The sequence below is a fragment of the Solanum pennellii genome, chromosome 2 (assembly GCF_001406875.1).
Source record: "Solanum pennellii chromosome 2, SPENNV200".
NCBI classification, from domain to species: domain Eukaryota; kingdom Viridiplantae; phylum Streptophyta; class Magnoliopsida; order Solanales; family Solanaceae; genus Solanum; species Solanum pennellii.
Genome location: NC_028638.1, coordinates 51,541,501 through 51,554,446, shown reverse-complemented (window position 1 = coordinate 51,554,446; position 12,946 = coordinate 51,541,501). Strand labels below are relative to the sequence as shown.

Genomic DNA, 12,946 nt, shown 5'->3' with positions numbered 1-12,946 from the left:
TATGTGTATAATTATGTGAGAAAAGACATAAAGTCATCATTGAAGTTGCTCCAAATTTTAAAAAAAAGACACCGTAACTTTGCGGGTGTTCTATTACCCATGAAACCATCTTAAACCACAATAAATATACACTTTAGACTAATTTTAACCACTTGTATTGTCATGAAATATGGGCGCATGAAGGACTCTTGATACATCTTCAGACCAACGTAAAATTACCATTTGACATTCACAATTTGACTTATTTTGAAAATATTTATAGAAACCCAAGTATTAATTTTTTTAACTTTATTATGAATAGTTTTAAAGTTTTCAAATTTTTTTTCTCATTTTTCTACCACTACCACCATTACCTTATCATATTATTTCTTGGGCATCCATGTCTTCCTTCACTTTTATTTTTTTCTCTTTTACCTTACCATTTTTTTTTAAAACTAATGTTATCATGTTCATTCTTATTCTTCTTTTAAGAGATTTTTTTCTCCTACAAATCAAGATTGGATTTGGGAGTAAAAAGTTAGAAAAAGTGGTGATTTAAATATCAAATTTTGACTTGGTGATATTTTGAGTATTTAGATTATGAGTATTTGCGGTGTTTATTTTTATAAGTAAATTAATTGATGGTAATTTGACAAATAATTGATTGTGCTACTGCGAAATCTACCCCGCCACGACGGATTTGACGAGTTGCAGCGCAATGAAGGGAATGGCAGAAGAGCAGAAGTTCAGGCAAAGAAAGAAAAAAAGAAAAAGAAAAAGAAAAGAAATCAAATAAAAATAATTCAAAATTATTTTTAACACGTGGCAAGTGATTATGCGTAACATACATATATTTTTTTTATAAGTGGTATTGGGTGAAAAATGAGGTATACCCCCAAAGTTAAGATGTCTTGAAAATTCGAAACAACTTCATTAATGACCGTCTTTTCTCAATTATATCAGATATATACACAAAAAAAAACAGATATGCTTATACAAAATTTTGGAACACAGTAAAGACTAGTCTGTTGTAGATCAAGAAAACATCAGTAAGACTAGTCGACTTCATCAGCATCAACATCATCCACGACGTCTTCCAGCAATTTACCTACATCTTCACCTAGCTCTCTCAGCCTAGAGCTAAGTTTGTCTACTTTCCTCTGCTCCTGTCCAAGGCACACAAGCAAATCAATCATTGCGTCGCTCTCCTTCAGCGTCTCGTTATCTCCACTCTGCAAGGCCTCATTAAGAAGCAAATCTTTACTTTTAGTGGAAGGATATAAACAGTATAATACCAGTCAGGTAACATATACTTACATGAATGCAGCATCAGTACAGACCAACTCATTAAGTACCTAGAGGTCCATTATAGTATGTAAGTAACTTGAGCTTTCTTCAGCCTATCAAAAGAGAAGGTACTTAACCTTTCCTTTGAGTTGTCGTGCTGCAAGTTTTTACCATTTTGAATAAAGATGACTAAATTATTTTTAAAAATTGCCATGACAGTTTTCCTCGAAATGATTGAAGTATTTATTGAAAAAGAATTCTCAAGTGGACAAATTTTGTCCTGCAGCTTAGACCCTAACTGTGCATGCAAAACTATATTCAGATGTAAAGATAGTGAGATACAAATTATTCTAAGCTTGTACTAAATTGACAAAGTGCATTTATTAGGAACATAAATCCAAAATCCCTACTTACCTTTATCTCATGGTAGTGCTTCTCCACTAAAGTCTTCAGCCGCTTGATATAGTCAACACCGTTCTCCTCACCCTGTTGTTCAAGTTCTGCTGGTACCACAGTCACCTGGCTCTTAGGGCTTCTGTGAGCTTCTACCATCTTTTCTCTAATATCAGCCACTAAGCACTCCAAAGAATATATGAATGGAGAATCAAATACTGATGTAAGCATACGATGCTCAGCAGATGGTTCAGTTCTACCATATTCAATCTCATCCATACTAGCAACAGTAGATGTTGTCAATGGTTTACTTGGCAAAAATGGCTTAGCAGATGTGAAAAGAGGTCTTTTCTGCATTTCATCAAACTTTAGGAAGTACGATGTAAACCCAACTTTTTGGCTTATGGCATCAGCTATGCTATACGAATCCTTTCCACTAGCATTGCTTTTGTTGTAGATTACACATTCCCCTAATAGTACTGCAGCCAAGCCACTACACCAACAGTTATGGTAGGACTTGAGACCAGCTCCAGCACATACGTTAGGTTAGAACGTGAATCCAAGAAGCATTGCACCGCATTTGGACAATCAGAAAGCCAAATAATTAACAGTTTCAGGATAACAGACTGAAAAAACACATTCTCGGATGTGCTTGATTTTCCATCTTTACTTTTCATACAAGAGGCAAGAGCCAGATACTTTACAATACAGTGTAACAGAGGCTCTGGGCTTCCTAGAATGGGAGTAGGTTGTAGAAGTTCAATTTGCAGAACCTGCAATTCACTTATATGTTATAATCAAAGAATAAGGACAACTTCTGTATCTTATAATTCTTATCACAGAAACAGCAACACAGTCCAGAGTGACTGTGCTCCCGAATATAAGGTGTATTTTGCTGTGTCTATAAAGCGTATATGAATTCTAGCTCCACAAAACATAAAAGAATTTATCCTAGCTCCATAAAACATAAACCAAGATGGTACTGGACCAAGTACAACATCTCCGAAGTCATACTACATTTCCCACCTAAAAGAAAAGATCCACAAAAAATCCAAATATTGGTCCAATCAAAAGATGAATATACCTTTTATCTTTTTATTCATGTGTAAAAAACTTATTTTGCGCAGATTAAGGAAAACATCTTTGGATGGTGGGAAGAACATAACATACCTTTTCCTTGCATTGATTATTACCCTTAATGACATGCGAAAGAACACTGGCAGCTCTAGAACAAGTCTGCATATTAAAGTTAACATGCTTTATCAATGACAACATGACAAATAGTGCTCCAAAGATGCATATTAGTTCCTGAATCAATAGACATGTCCTGACTGAAGGCGAAACACCAATATTCCAAAAACTTTTGAGACAATTATTCAACACACATATTTAGAGCTAAGTAAACAAGGATTTTACTTTCTTTCTTCAGAATCGACGTAACATATTTTAAGTATTCCATGATCCATGTGCCGGAGGGAAGCGGATTTAGGGGTCCTGGACAAGAAAGATGATCGCAAGCATGGAGAGAAATTAAAATGTGCAATACTCTTGTGAACATCAGAAATACCAAGCCCATAAATGACAATAATGGAGTAACATGATAATGGATTCAAAAAAAATAACAGGTCAACTTTCACCTCTACACAATTTTCTTTCACATGGAAGATAAAATGAGGAAATTGGAAAAAGTAGATGTTTTATCCAAGGGTGTGTCCAAGTGAAGAAATTGATTAAGAACCATGAGGTCAAAAATTCAAATCCTAGTAGGGACAAAAATACTTAGTGATTTCTTCCATATGTCCTAGCCTTGGTGGACAGAGTTACTTGATACATGTTGCAGGTGGGAGGTGACAAGTATCTCATGGAATTAGTCAAGGTGAGAAAATGAATTTGTAAGCCTAGAGAACATAATATCAAGACTGAAATAATATGTATCCCCTCACAAAATCATAATAATAATAACACCAACAATAATAATAAAAAAAGAACCCTAACCCGCTTATGTGGCGCCACCACAAACCAAGATTCCCTTTTAATTTATTTATTTCTAAAACTAGTCTTTCCTTTTCCTGAAGAGTTGCGACTTTTATGAAGTGTTGTGACCTTTTTGAAGTGTTGTAACTTTTTCAAAGAGTTGACCTTCCGATAAGCACAATAAACATTTGTTCACACTGCCATTTGTTGTCTTCAAATAGAGAGATTTCCTCTCATTTTAAAACAACAAAAATTCTGAACTTCTTCTGATCACAAAGACATAGATAACTACACAATAATTAATTGCTCATATTCAATATGAAGTATGAACATATACTCAAGTTTACTATAAGTTGTAAATACTTTTCTTAAAGTAATAAATCTGTTTCTCAACACTGCGATCGGAATAGAAGTGTAGCTTCAAATTGAACTTTATCACTCTGGTATGTTGATTTAATTAAAAAAAACACTCAAACAAACTGAACAGTTTTGTGTAATATTTTTCCCTTTCAAGTATATATAATAAGTTGAATTGTTGTCCAATATGATACATTCTCCCTTTAACATTCCATTTTAATAATTTGTTATGAAACATTTAAATGCGGAGCTTAAAATGAAATATGTAAAGGAAAAGGTAGGGCTGAACTTTCTACACGTTAAAATTAGAATAATTGTTCACTTTTTCAGCCTTTTATTACTTATTTATAAGAAAGTTTAATATCTCAGGGGATGTTCATTTGATTCCCAAAAATATCAAATAGTAAGACTTCCTGGAGGCAAAAAATTCAGCCTTTTATTATTTATTTATAAGAAAGTTTAATATCTCAGGGGATGTTCATTTGATTCCCAAAAATATCAAATAGTAAGACTTCCTGGAGGCAAAAAAAAATAAATTATAAAATCAAATTAAAGATTATTGATTGAAGGATAAATGATAAGATGTTATAATTATCATTTTCCTTTAAACCTTTACATTATTAATGTTCGTTACTACGTAATTTTGTAAGTAAGATAATATAGTGTTTTAGTTTTAATGACCGATAGGTTCTAAGTATTATTTTATGAATTCCGTGATATTAAATTCTTGTGTGAGGCGCAGATAATTTTACTCGTTAACAATAAAAGAAAAATCCCTTAACAAAATTTATTGACTAAATTACTATCCTTTGTTTTACAATCTGATATAATTGTTTTTCTAATAAGTATCCGATATAAACTTTTTTCTACATATAACTCGGTAAAAATGATTTCTAGAATCTTTGTAGTGTACTATGTTTAACCTTCTACAATTTAAGGCTGGTAGGTAACCTTCGCCAATTGTTTCTCTTCCATAAACTGCAGGATTATGCATCTGGAATCACGTGCACTGGATGAGTCTAGGCCTCTATGGACCTTAATAGTTTTGCAAATGTGAAAAACTACAAACTGTTTTTTTGATAAAGCATTAAAGTGTCTATTTTGAAACTTTTTCAATAACTAAGTGTCCATTTAAAATTTTCAGACAACCACCAAGAAGTGTATAAAACCTGTGGTAAGATCATGGCTGCCATGAAAAAAGAAGAGAAAAAATAGAGATGAGGGCCAGAGATGTGAAAGTCATTTTGAAGCAAATTAAAACGTTCCTTTTCTTCATCTTTTGCTTTCTTATTATATATTTTGGACATGTTACGTGTAATTATGGGATGATGGAGGTAATTAGTGACACCTTATTCAGTGAGATACTCTAAAAGAAAAGGGAAGTTTCAGACCTGCCCTCAGGTTTAGCCATGTTAAACTAACTTCCCTTGTGGTTTACGATATTACCTATACCTCCCTTATTTTAATTATTTTCTAACAAATGTTAATTTTATAATATTCCAAAATTGCCATCTTGTGGCCTTAATTAATCTTTTAACACAAATATTGCCTCAAAATTCAATTCTGTAACATATCAAAGGAAGAAAATGTCAACAATAATTACTATTGAAAATCTATCAAGAGCTTGATGAGGTTATATTATTAATTATGAACTATGAATATTCTTGTAGTGATCAACTCTAAAGCTTGAAGTGGAATAAAAAAGAACTTGGTGGCAAAAACAATCGGAGACATACTTCACTGTTTACCTGTTAATGAATGAGATTCTTTTGTTAAGGATAACCTGTGGGACTTGCCCCAGATTGAGAACTATGTATTCCCTGTTTTTCTGATTAGCTATTGTTGTCTGCCACAACACATAAAAAATGTTTCCCTTATTGCTGTATATTCCCACCAGAATATGTCTATAAAAATGAAGGAAATTGTTCTGCTATGGATTGTCGAAGGCTTGATTCATCCTATAGACGGAAGAAGAATCGAGGATATTGGTCGAGAATATTTTGAAGAACTGGTATGTGGTCTCTTTTCAACTCTGGAAATGAATTTTCCCATGACTTCAGTGGATCTTATACCATGCATGAGTTCAATCATCATGTAGTTGTTTCTATCTCTTCGAGTATATGTCAACGTATAAAAGACAACCAGTCTTTTTACTCTCTTGATAGGGTTCGACACTTGTCAATTTGTCATGTCAATACTCATTCCAATGGCCTACAGAATTTCTCCAAATGACACAATTTGCGGAAATTCACGTTGTTATGTGCAGCTAATATAGGTCTAAATGTTCATACTCTTTAAGAACTTCAAAGTTATAAGGGTTTTGAACTTCAAGTGCGGGGCATCACAGAAATACTAGAAATCATTGGCAATCTTAAGCACTTGCGATGCTTAGACCTTTCCAGTAATAACATCAATACTTTACCATAATGTGACCTATCGTTGTTACAAGTGTTAATTTTGGAGAATTGCACATCATTGATGTGTTTGTCGGACAAGTTTAGTAGGCTAACGAATCTTCGACATCTTTTTTTGATGTAAAACATCAAATTCATCAATGCCAGTAAATTTCAGATTCTTGAATGAATTACAAACATTGAATGTTTTCGTTGTGGAAGCAAAGGATGGTCATACAATCGAATAATTAGAAGATTTGAATTCTTTTAAGGAATTATTTTCTTTAATTGGATTAGAAAACATTGTAAATGGACAATCAGTTGCAACTGCAAACTTAAATGAAAAGCAAGGTATTATAGAGCTTGATGTGACGTCCCGCCACCATTCTAGCCAGATTTTACGTCCGAATGGGGGAGAAGGATCTAGAGTCTTGAAGAGGTTTGCAGAGAGCTCTAGAATCTTCTAGTTTTATGGAGAAGACTAGAGAATTCTCTAGAATTCTCTAGAATACTTTAGATCTTTGTAGAAGAGTTTAGCATATTCTAGATTATGTAGAATTCTCTAGAATATGGACTAAAGTGTAGTTAGTAGAAGGACTTGTATAATAAATTTTATTTACTCTTAGGCCCTTAGGATGTAGTATAAATAGGAGGGCCTCTCATTTGTAAATCATCCATCCAACAATAGTAATACAAGCCTTCTTCTAAAGTTCTCTTTTACAAGATCGTGAAAGAGTCGTTCGTAAGTTGTCGAGTGCCGCAAGGAGTCTTAGCGAATACTCTAAGTCCGTGACATTGAGCTAAAATTTCGAATATGAGATTTTGACCTGTCCTCAACCTCATAAAAACTTAGAAAGGTTGGTCATTTGTGATTATCGTGGTAACAAGTTTTCGTCATGGCTCTGTTATGGACCTTGTTGCATGCTTAGATCTATTTACTTGTGAAACTGTGAATGCTGCAAATATCTCCCACCTCTGGGAAAACTTCAATTCCTTGAAAGCCTTACTATTGAAGGTATGTCATTATTGGTAGTAGGCCTCCCTTCTTTGTTTAACCTTGGCGAATTTGTGTAACTCAAGTCACTAGTTTTTTCTACCATGCCTCAACTGTTTGGTTGGGAATCTGATAATATGACATGCCTCAACTTTCTGATCTGAAGTTCTATACTTGAAATGAAAGTTTTTGCTTTAACTTTTCCGGCTCAATTTCTCAAAAACCTAGAAATAGAAGAATGCGAGGGACTTGATTATCTACCACCTAGTCCAGCTTCTATGAAAAGTTTAATCATACGGGATAGACTAGCCCGTAGATGGCAAAAACTGGAATGCGTTGAAGACAATACCATTTATACATATTGATCAATTGATAATGCCCAGACGCCACATACTTTTTATATTTCCTAATGTATTTGTTTAAAGAAAAAGACTAGGGACTAGAACTGTAATAGCTAATTATCGTGTGAAAATTTGTGATGATTCTTTGTGGTATTTGCCAATTTTCCTCTTTTTGTATTGTCCCGTCTTGATGTGTGTTATCAGGGTTATATGTTTCTGCAAAGTATTGTTTTGGAGAACACTAATGATTGAATATTTTGTTGTTTTACGCATATTTTGGGTAGTGGGCTGATACCACCACTTCCCAATTTTTGATGTATTAAACAACTTTTCAATTTGTGTATATTTCTTTTGCTGCCCCTACTTTTGTGCGGAGAAATAATGACATACCTTCAATACTAAGACTTTCAAGGAATTGAAGTTTTCCTAGAGGCGGGAGATATTTGCAGCATTCACAGTTTCACAAGTACATAGATCTAAGCATGTAACAAGGTCCATAATAGAGCCATGACGGAAACTTGTTACCAAGGTAGTCATGGATGATCAACCTTTCTAAGTTTTTATGAGGTTGAAGACACGTTAAAATCTCATATAATTCTCTCATGGTGACTCCTCCATTGCATCTCAAGCTCTACAATACCTTGCTTTTCATTTAAGTTTGCAATTGCAGCTGATTATCCATTTATAATGTTTTCTAATCCAATTAAAGAAAATAATCCCGTCAAAGAATTCAAATCCTCTAATTCGATTCTATGACCATTCTCTGCTTCCACAACGAAAACATTCAATGATTGTAATTCCTTCAAGAATCTGAAATTTACTGGCATTTGATGAATTTGATGTTTTACACCAAAAGATGTCGAAGATTCATTAGCCTACTAAATTAGTCCGGCAAACACATCAATGATGTGCAATTCTCCAAAATTAACACTTGTAACAACGAAAGGTCACATTATGGTAAAGTATTGATGTTATTACTGAAAAGGTCTAAGTATCGCAAGTGCTTAAAATTGCCAATGATTTCTGGTAATTCTGTGATACCCCGCACTTTAAGTTCAAAACCCTTATAACTTTGAAGTTCTTAAAGAGTATGGACTTTTGCACCTATATTAGTTGCACATAACAACGTGAATATCCGCAAATTGTGTCATTTGGAGAAATTCTGTAGGCCATTGGGTTGAGCATTGCCATGAAAATTAACAAATGTCGAACCCTATCAAGAGAGTAAAAAGACTGGTTGTCTTTTATACGTTGACATATACTCGAAGAGACAGAAACAACTACATGATGATTGAACTCATGCATGGTATAAGATCCACTAAAGTCATGGGGATATTTATTTCCAGAGTTGAAAAGAGACCCCATACAAGTTCTTCAAAATATTCTCGACCAATATCCTCGATTCTTCTTCCGTCTATAGGATGAATCAGGCCTTCGGTCATACACAACAGTACAATTTCCTTCATTTTATAGACGTATACTGGTGGAAATATACATCAATAAGAGAAACATTTATTTATGTGTTGTGACAGACAACAATACCTAATCAGAAAAACAGAGAATACATAGTTCTCAATCTAGGGCAAGTCCCACATGTTACTTTTAACAAAAGAATCTCATTCATTAACCGGTAAACAATGAAGTATGTCTCCGATTGTTTTTGCCACCAATGGTATGCCTTTGCATTTTTTGGCTATTCCAAGTCCTATTACTTCTGAATTGTGCATTTTATTATTAATGAAAGGCCTTTGTTTGATGATCTTCCAACAATCCTCATCTGAGAGAGGTTGAAGACAAAACATCTTGGAACCAATAAAAGATGCCACTTTTGAATTTCGGGTGGTAAATACCAATCTACTTGATTTCTATTCAACCTTAGAAGCTGCATACAGTAAGTTCCAATCTTCCAGATCTCCAATGCACAAATCATCTAGTACCACTACAAACCTCCCAAGAGTAATAATTCTTGTAAAGTGGACCTTAATACATTCAGATCCGTCACATTGCAGCTTTTTTTCGAGACAGACTCAATGGCTGCTCTCAAAATTCTGACCAATTCAAACTCTGCAGAAATAGAAACCCATAAACGCAATGGAAATGCCTTTTTCACTTCCTTGTTTTCACAAAGACAGTGGGTAAAAACTGTCTTACCTATGCCAGCCATTCCAGTGATACAAAGAGGTACATCGTTTTGGGTCAATATTTCGATAACTTTCTCAATTTGTGATTCTCTCCCAATCGTGTGAGGGATTTGATAAACCAGAAAATCCGCAACATTGCTTCCTAGCAACCACTTTAGGAACTTGTTTCACCAAGTCAACAAGAAAATCTGTTCCCATCTCCTTTATCAAATTTTGAAAGTCTTCTACAATACAATTAATTTTACGTGGTATTAGTAACAAGAATTTATCAATCAACAGGTCTCCATCTACCAGTTTTTCTCCTTCCTGGAGACCTAAGTTCAGTGAAATATCCTCAAGGATATCACTAATATGATAGACAAGTCCATTTGCTTATCCCACCCAAGCAATCGATGACTTATAGTGTGTGTTATCCCAAAAATATGCACGACCAAACTCCATTCTATAAACCATTGCTTGAAGTTTAAGGAACACCCTGTCTAGTTCCTGTAGCTCAGTTCTAACATTTAAAATTTTGCTTACTTACCGATAGCAAACTCTGTAAAATTTGCAAATAGAATGGAGAAAGTGTACGATGCAAAACCAGCTCGAAAATCCTCATCCATTGGATTAAAGTTCTTGGTTCTAGAGCTTTGACAATGGCAGCCACAGTATTGGTGCTTAGGGTCCTGTGTCAACAAGAAACACTGTCAACTAGGACTCATACAAAAAATGCCATAATAATCAATCAATGCAATGGCCAATCACAAAAATTTAACTTTTGACCTGCTGATTTTCTCTCTATTTTAAAAGAAACAACCACACAAGCTCATTCTCTCTCCATTTTAGCTTCTCAGACCTGCTGTCTCTTTGGCCTCAACCTATCTTCAAGGATTTGGTCAACATAATAGGCCAAAGAACCTTTGGATTTTGATTTCCAGTACAGAGAATCACTAAAGAAGAGGTCCGGCCAAATTTTTGCAGTTCAACCCGTTATTCCTCTTACCTAATTCAAATTTCAACTATAGCTTTCTCTATTCTTTTCTTCTATCCATGTGACAAGGGTCTTAGTCTTGTTACACACTTCCGTAAGGACAATTTTCCGCCACTCAACACAATCATAAGTTCAAGTTCAGAACTAACAACTAAATTGCAAAACAAAACGACCAAAAAGAAACTCCAATTTAGCGATCAGTAAGAAATTTAACACTCTTCCAACCATATCAAGAAGCAATCAACAAGTAACAAACCACTAAACAGGATATATTATTCCTCTTGAATAACAACCAACAAATAAAAGAATAGAGCAATAAAAAATGAGAAAGAGTAGGGTATATATATAGTGAAATCTGATAGTATGCGAGTAGTGTTAAATGTTGCTATATGACTGAATAGATGGTGGCTCACCGGAGCTAGGCGCTTGAATTGGCAATGGAGAGAGACTGAAGGAGATATTGAGTGGAAGCAGCACTGGCGGTGGTCGTCGTAGTCAGAGGTGCAGAGTGGGGTGTTTCTCGAAGGAGTGGACAGCAGACTAGAAGAACGGGATTTTCCGTCCTTGTTTCTCCGACAGCGAAGTAGGAGACTGAGGGTTGAGGTATGGCGGAGGGTCGTGAGGGACAGAGGCGGCGAGGCGCAGTGGTTCCGCCGTAGCGGGTGGTTCGCTGGAGAGAGAGGAGTGGACCTTCCCCTTAGGTGGGAAAATAAGCTAAACGTGTCCTGCAAATTCCTAATAAAAAAAAAAGAAAAATTACATAAATTGGTACATTACAATAAATAATTATTGATTTTAGCGATACTTTTTATTTATTAATATTATGCAAAATCTGCAATATGAATTAAAAGTGAATTATGTATGCAATATACATGAATTATAATTGTTTTTTGAAATATATTATGTTTGTTTGGTAAAAATTTGACACATTATATTATAAATGTATTAAAATGTGTGAAAAATGCATTATTCATCATTATTATATGTGAATAATAAATTATTCTTTGTAATATGTATTAAACTTGTATTATAAATGAATTAAAACTGATCAAGTGAAAAAAAAATTATTATTGCTATAAATGGTAAATATTTTTTTATCATAGTATATTTATGTAAGTTCCAAAAGAAAATAGGACAAGTGGCTTTTCTTTACTGTCTTTATTTTTTTATTTTTAATAATAATAAAAACTAAATTAATAATATTTTTCGTAGTTGTCTCGGCAATTACTGACGTGGATAACTTTTGAAGTTGTCGAACGACTAAAGAAGATGTCTTGACAACTAGGATAGTTGGACAACACTATTAAAGTTGTCAAACGACTAAAGAAGTTGTCTCGACAACTATGACAGTTGTCAAACGATCAAAGAAGTTGTCCCGACAACTATGACAGTTACTGAATTAAAGTGTAAAAATTAAAAGTTTGAAACTATTTTAAAAACATCTTTTAACCTAATATATATTTTTGTTACTTTTACCTAATTTTTAAAACTTGAAAGACTTCTACGTAATTGACAGACTAATTTGTCCCTTCTAATAGACCTTCCCTAGGTTTGAACTTCTGATAGTTACAATTCCATCAACGCATACCATAGAAATAAAAGACATAAAGCAACACCTAAAGTTATCTCGATTTTTCAAAAAGACACCTTAATTATTGGGGCGTCCTATTACCCCACAAAAGTATTCAATATCGTTGTAAAAGGGCAATTTTGACTCATTTTCTCCACTAGTTTGTGAACACGCACAATAGGGCGCGTGAAAGTTTATTTTTTCTGTTTGAAGCCAATTAAAAAGTGTCACATTTCGCTCGTTTTCTTTATTAATTATTTATGTGTTTTAAATATCTTCTCAAAACATTACTGTTTCAAACCCAACATTACCATTTTCAAGCTCTTCTTTATAATCATCTCCATTAACAACTTTTCTTAAAGTCCCAATTGAGCAATCAATTATCAAATTCCCTTTATTTCTAAGCCCTAATTTTGACTGGAAAACTCAAATTCAAGTGAGAAAATACTAAAATAAATTCAATCCAAAAACAGAAAAGGCAAAAATCAAAGCAAAACCCAAAAAAGAAAATAAAAAGAGAAAAAAGTTCACAGAAAAAGATAAT

General features: G+C 33.9%; 1 pseudogene; it reads right to left on the bottom strand.

Moving 5' to 3' along the window:
* Window positions 1-880: 880 nt before the first annotated feature.
* Window positions 881-11,383, bottom strand: LOC107010810 (annotated as a pseudogene).
* Between the last annotated feature and the right edge of the window lie 1,563 nt (window positions 11,384-12,946).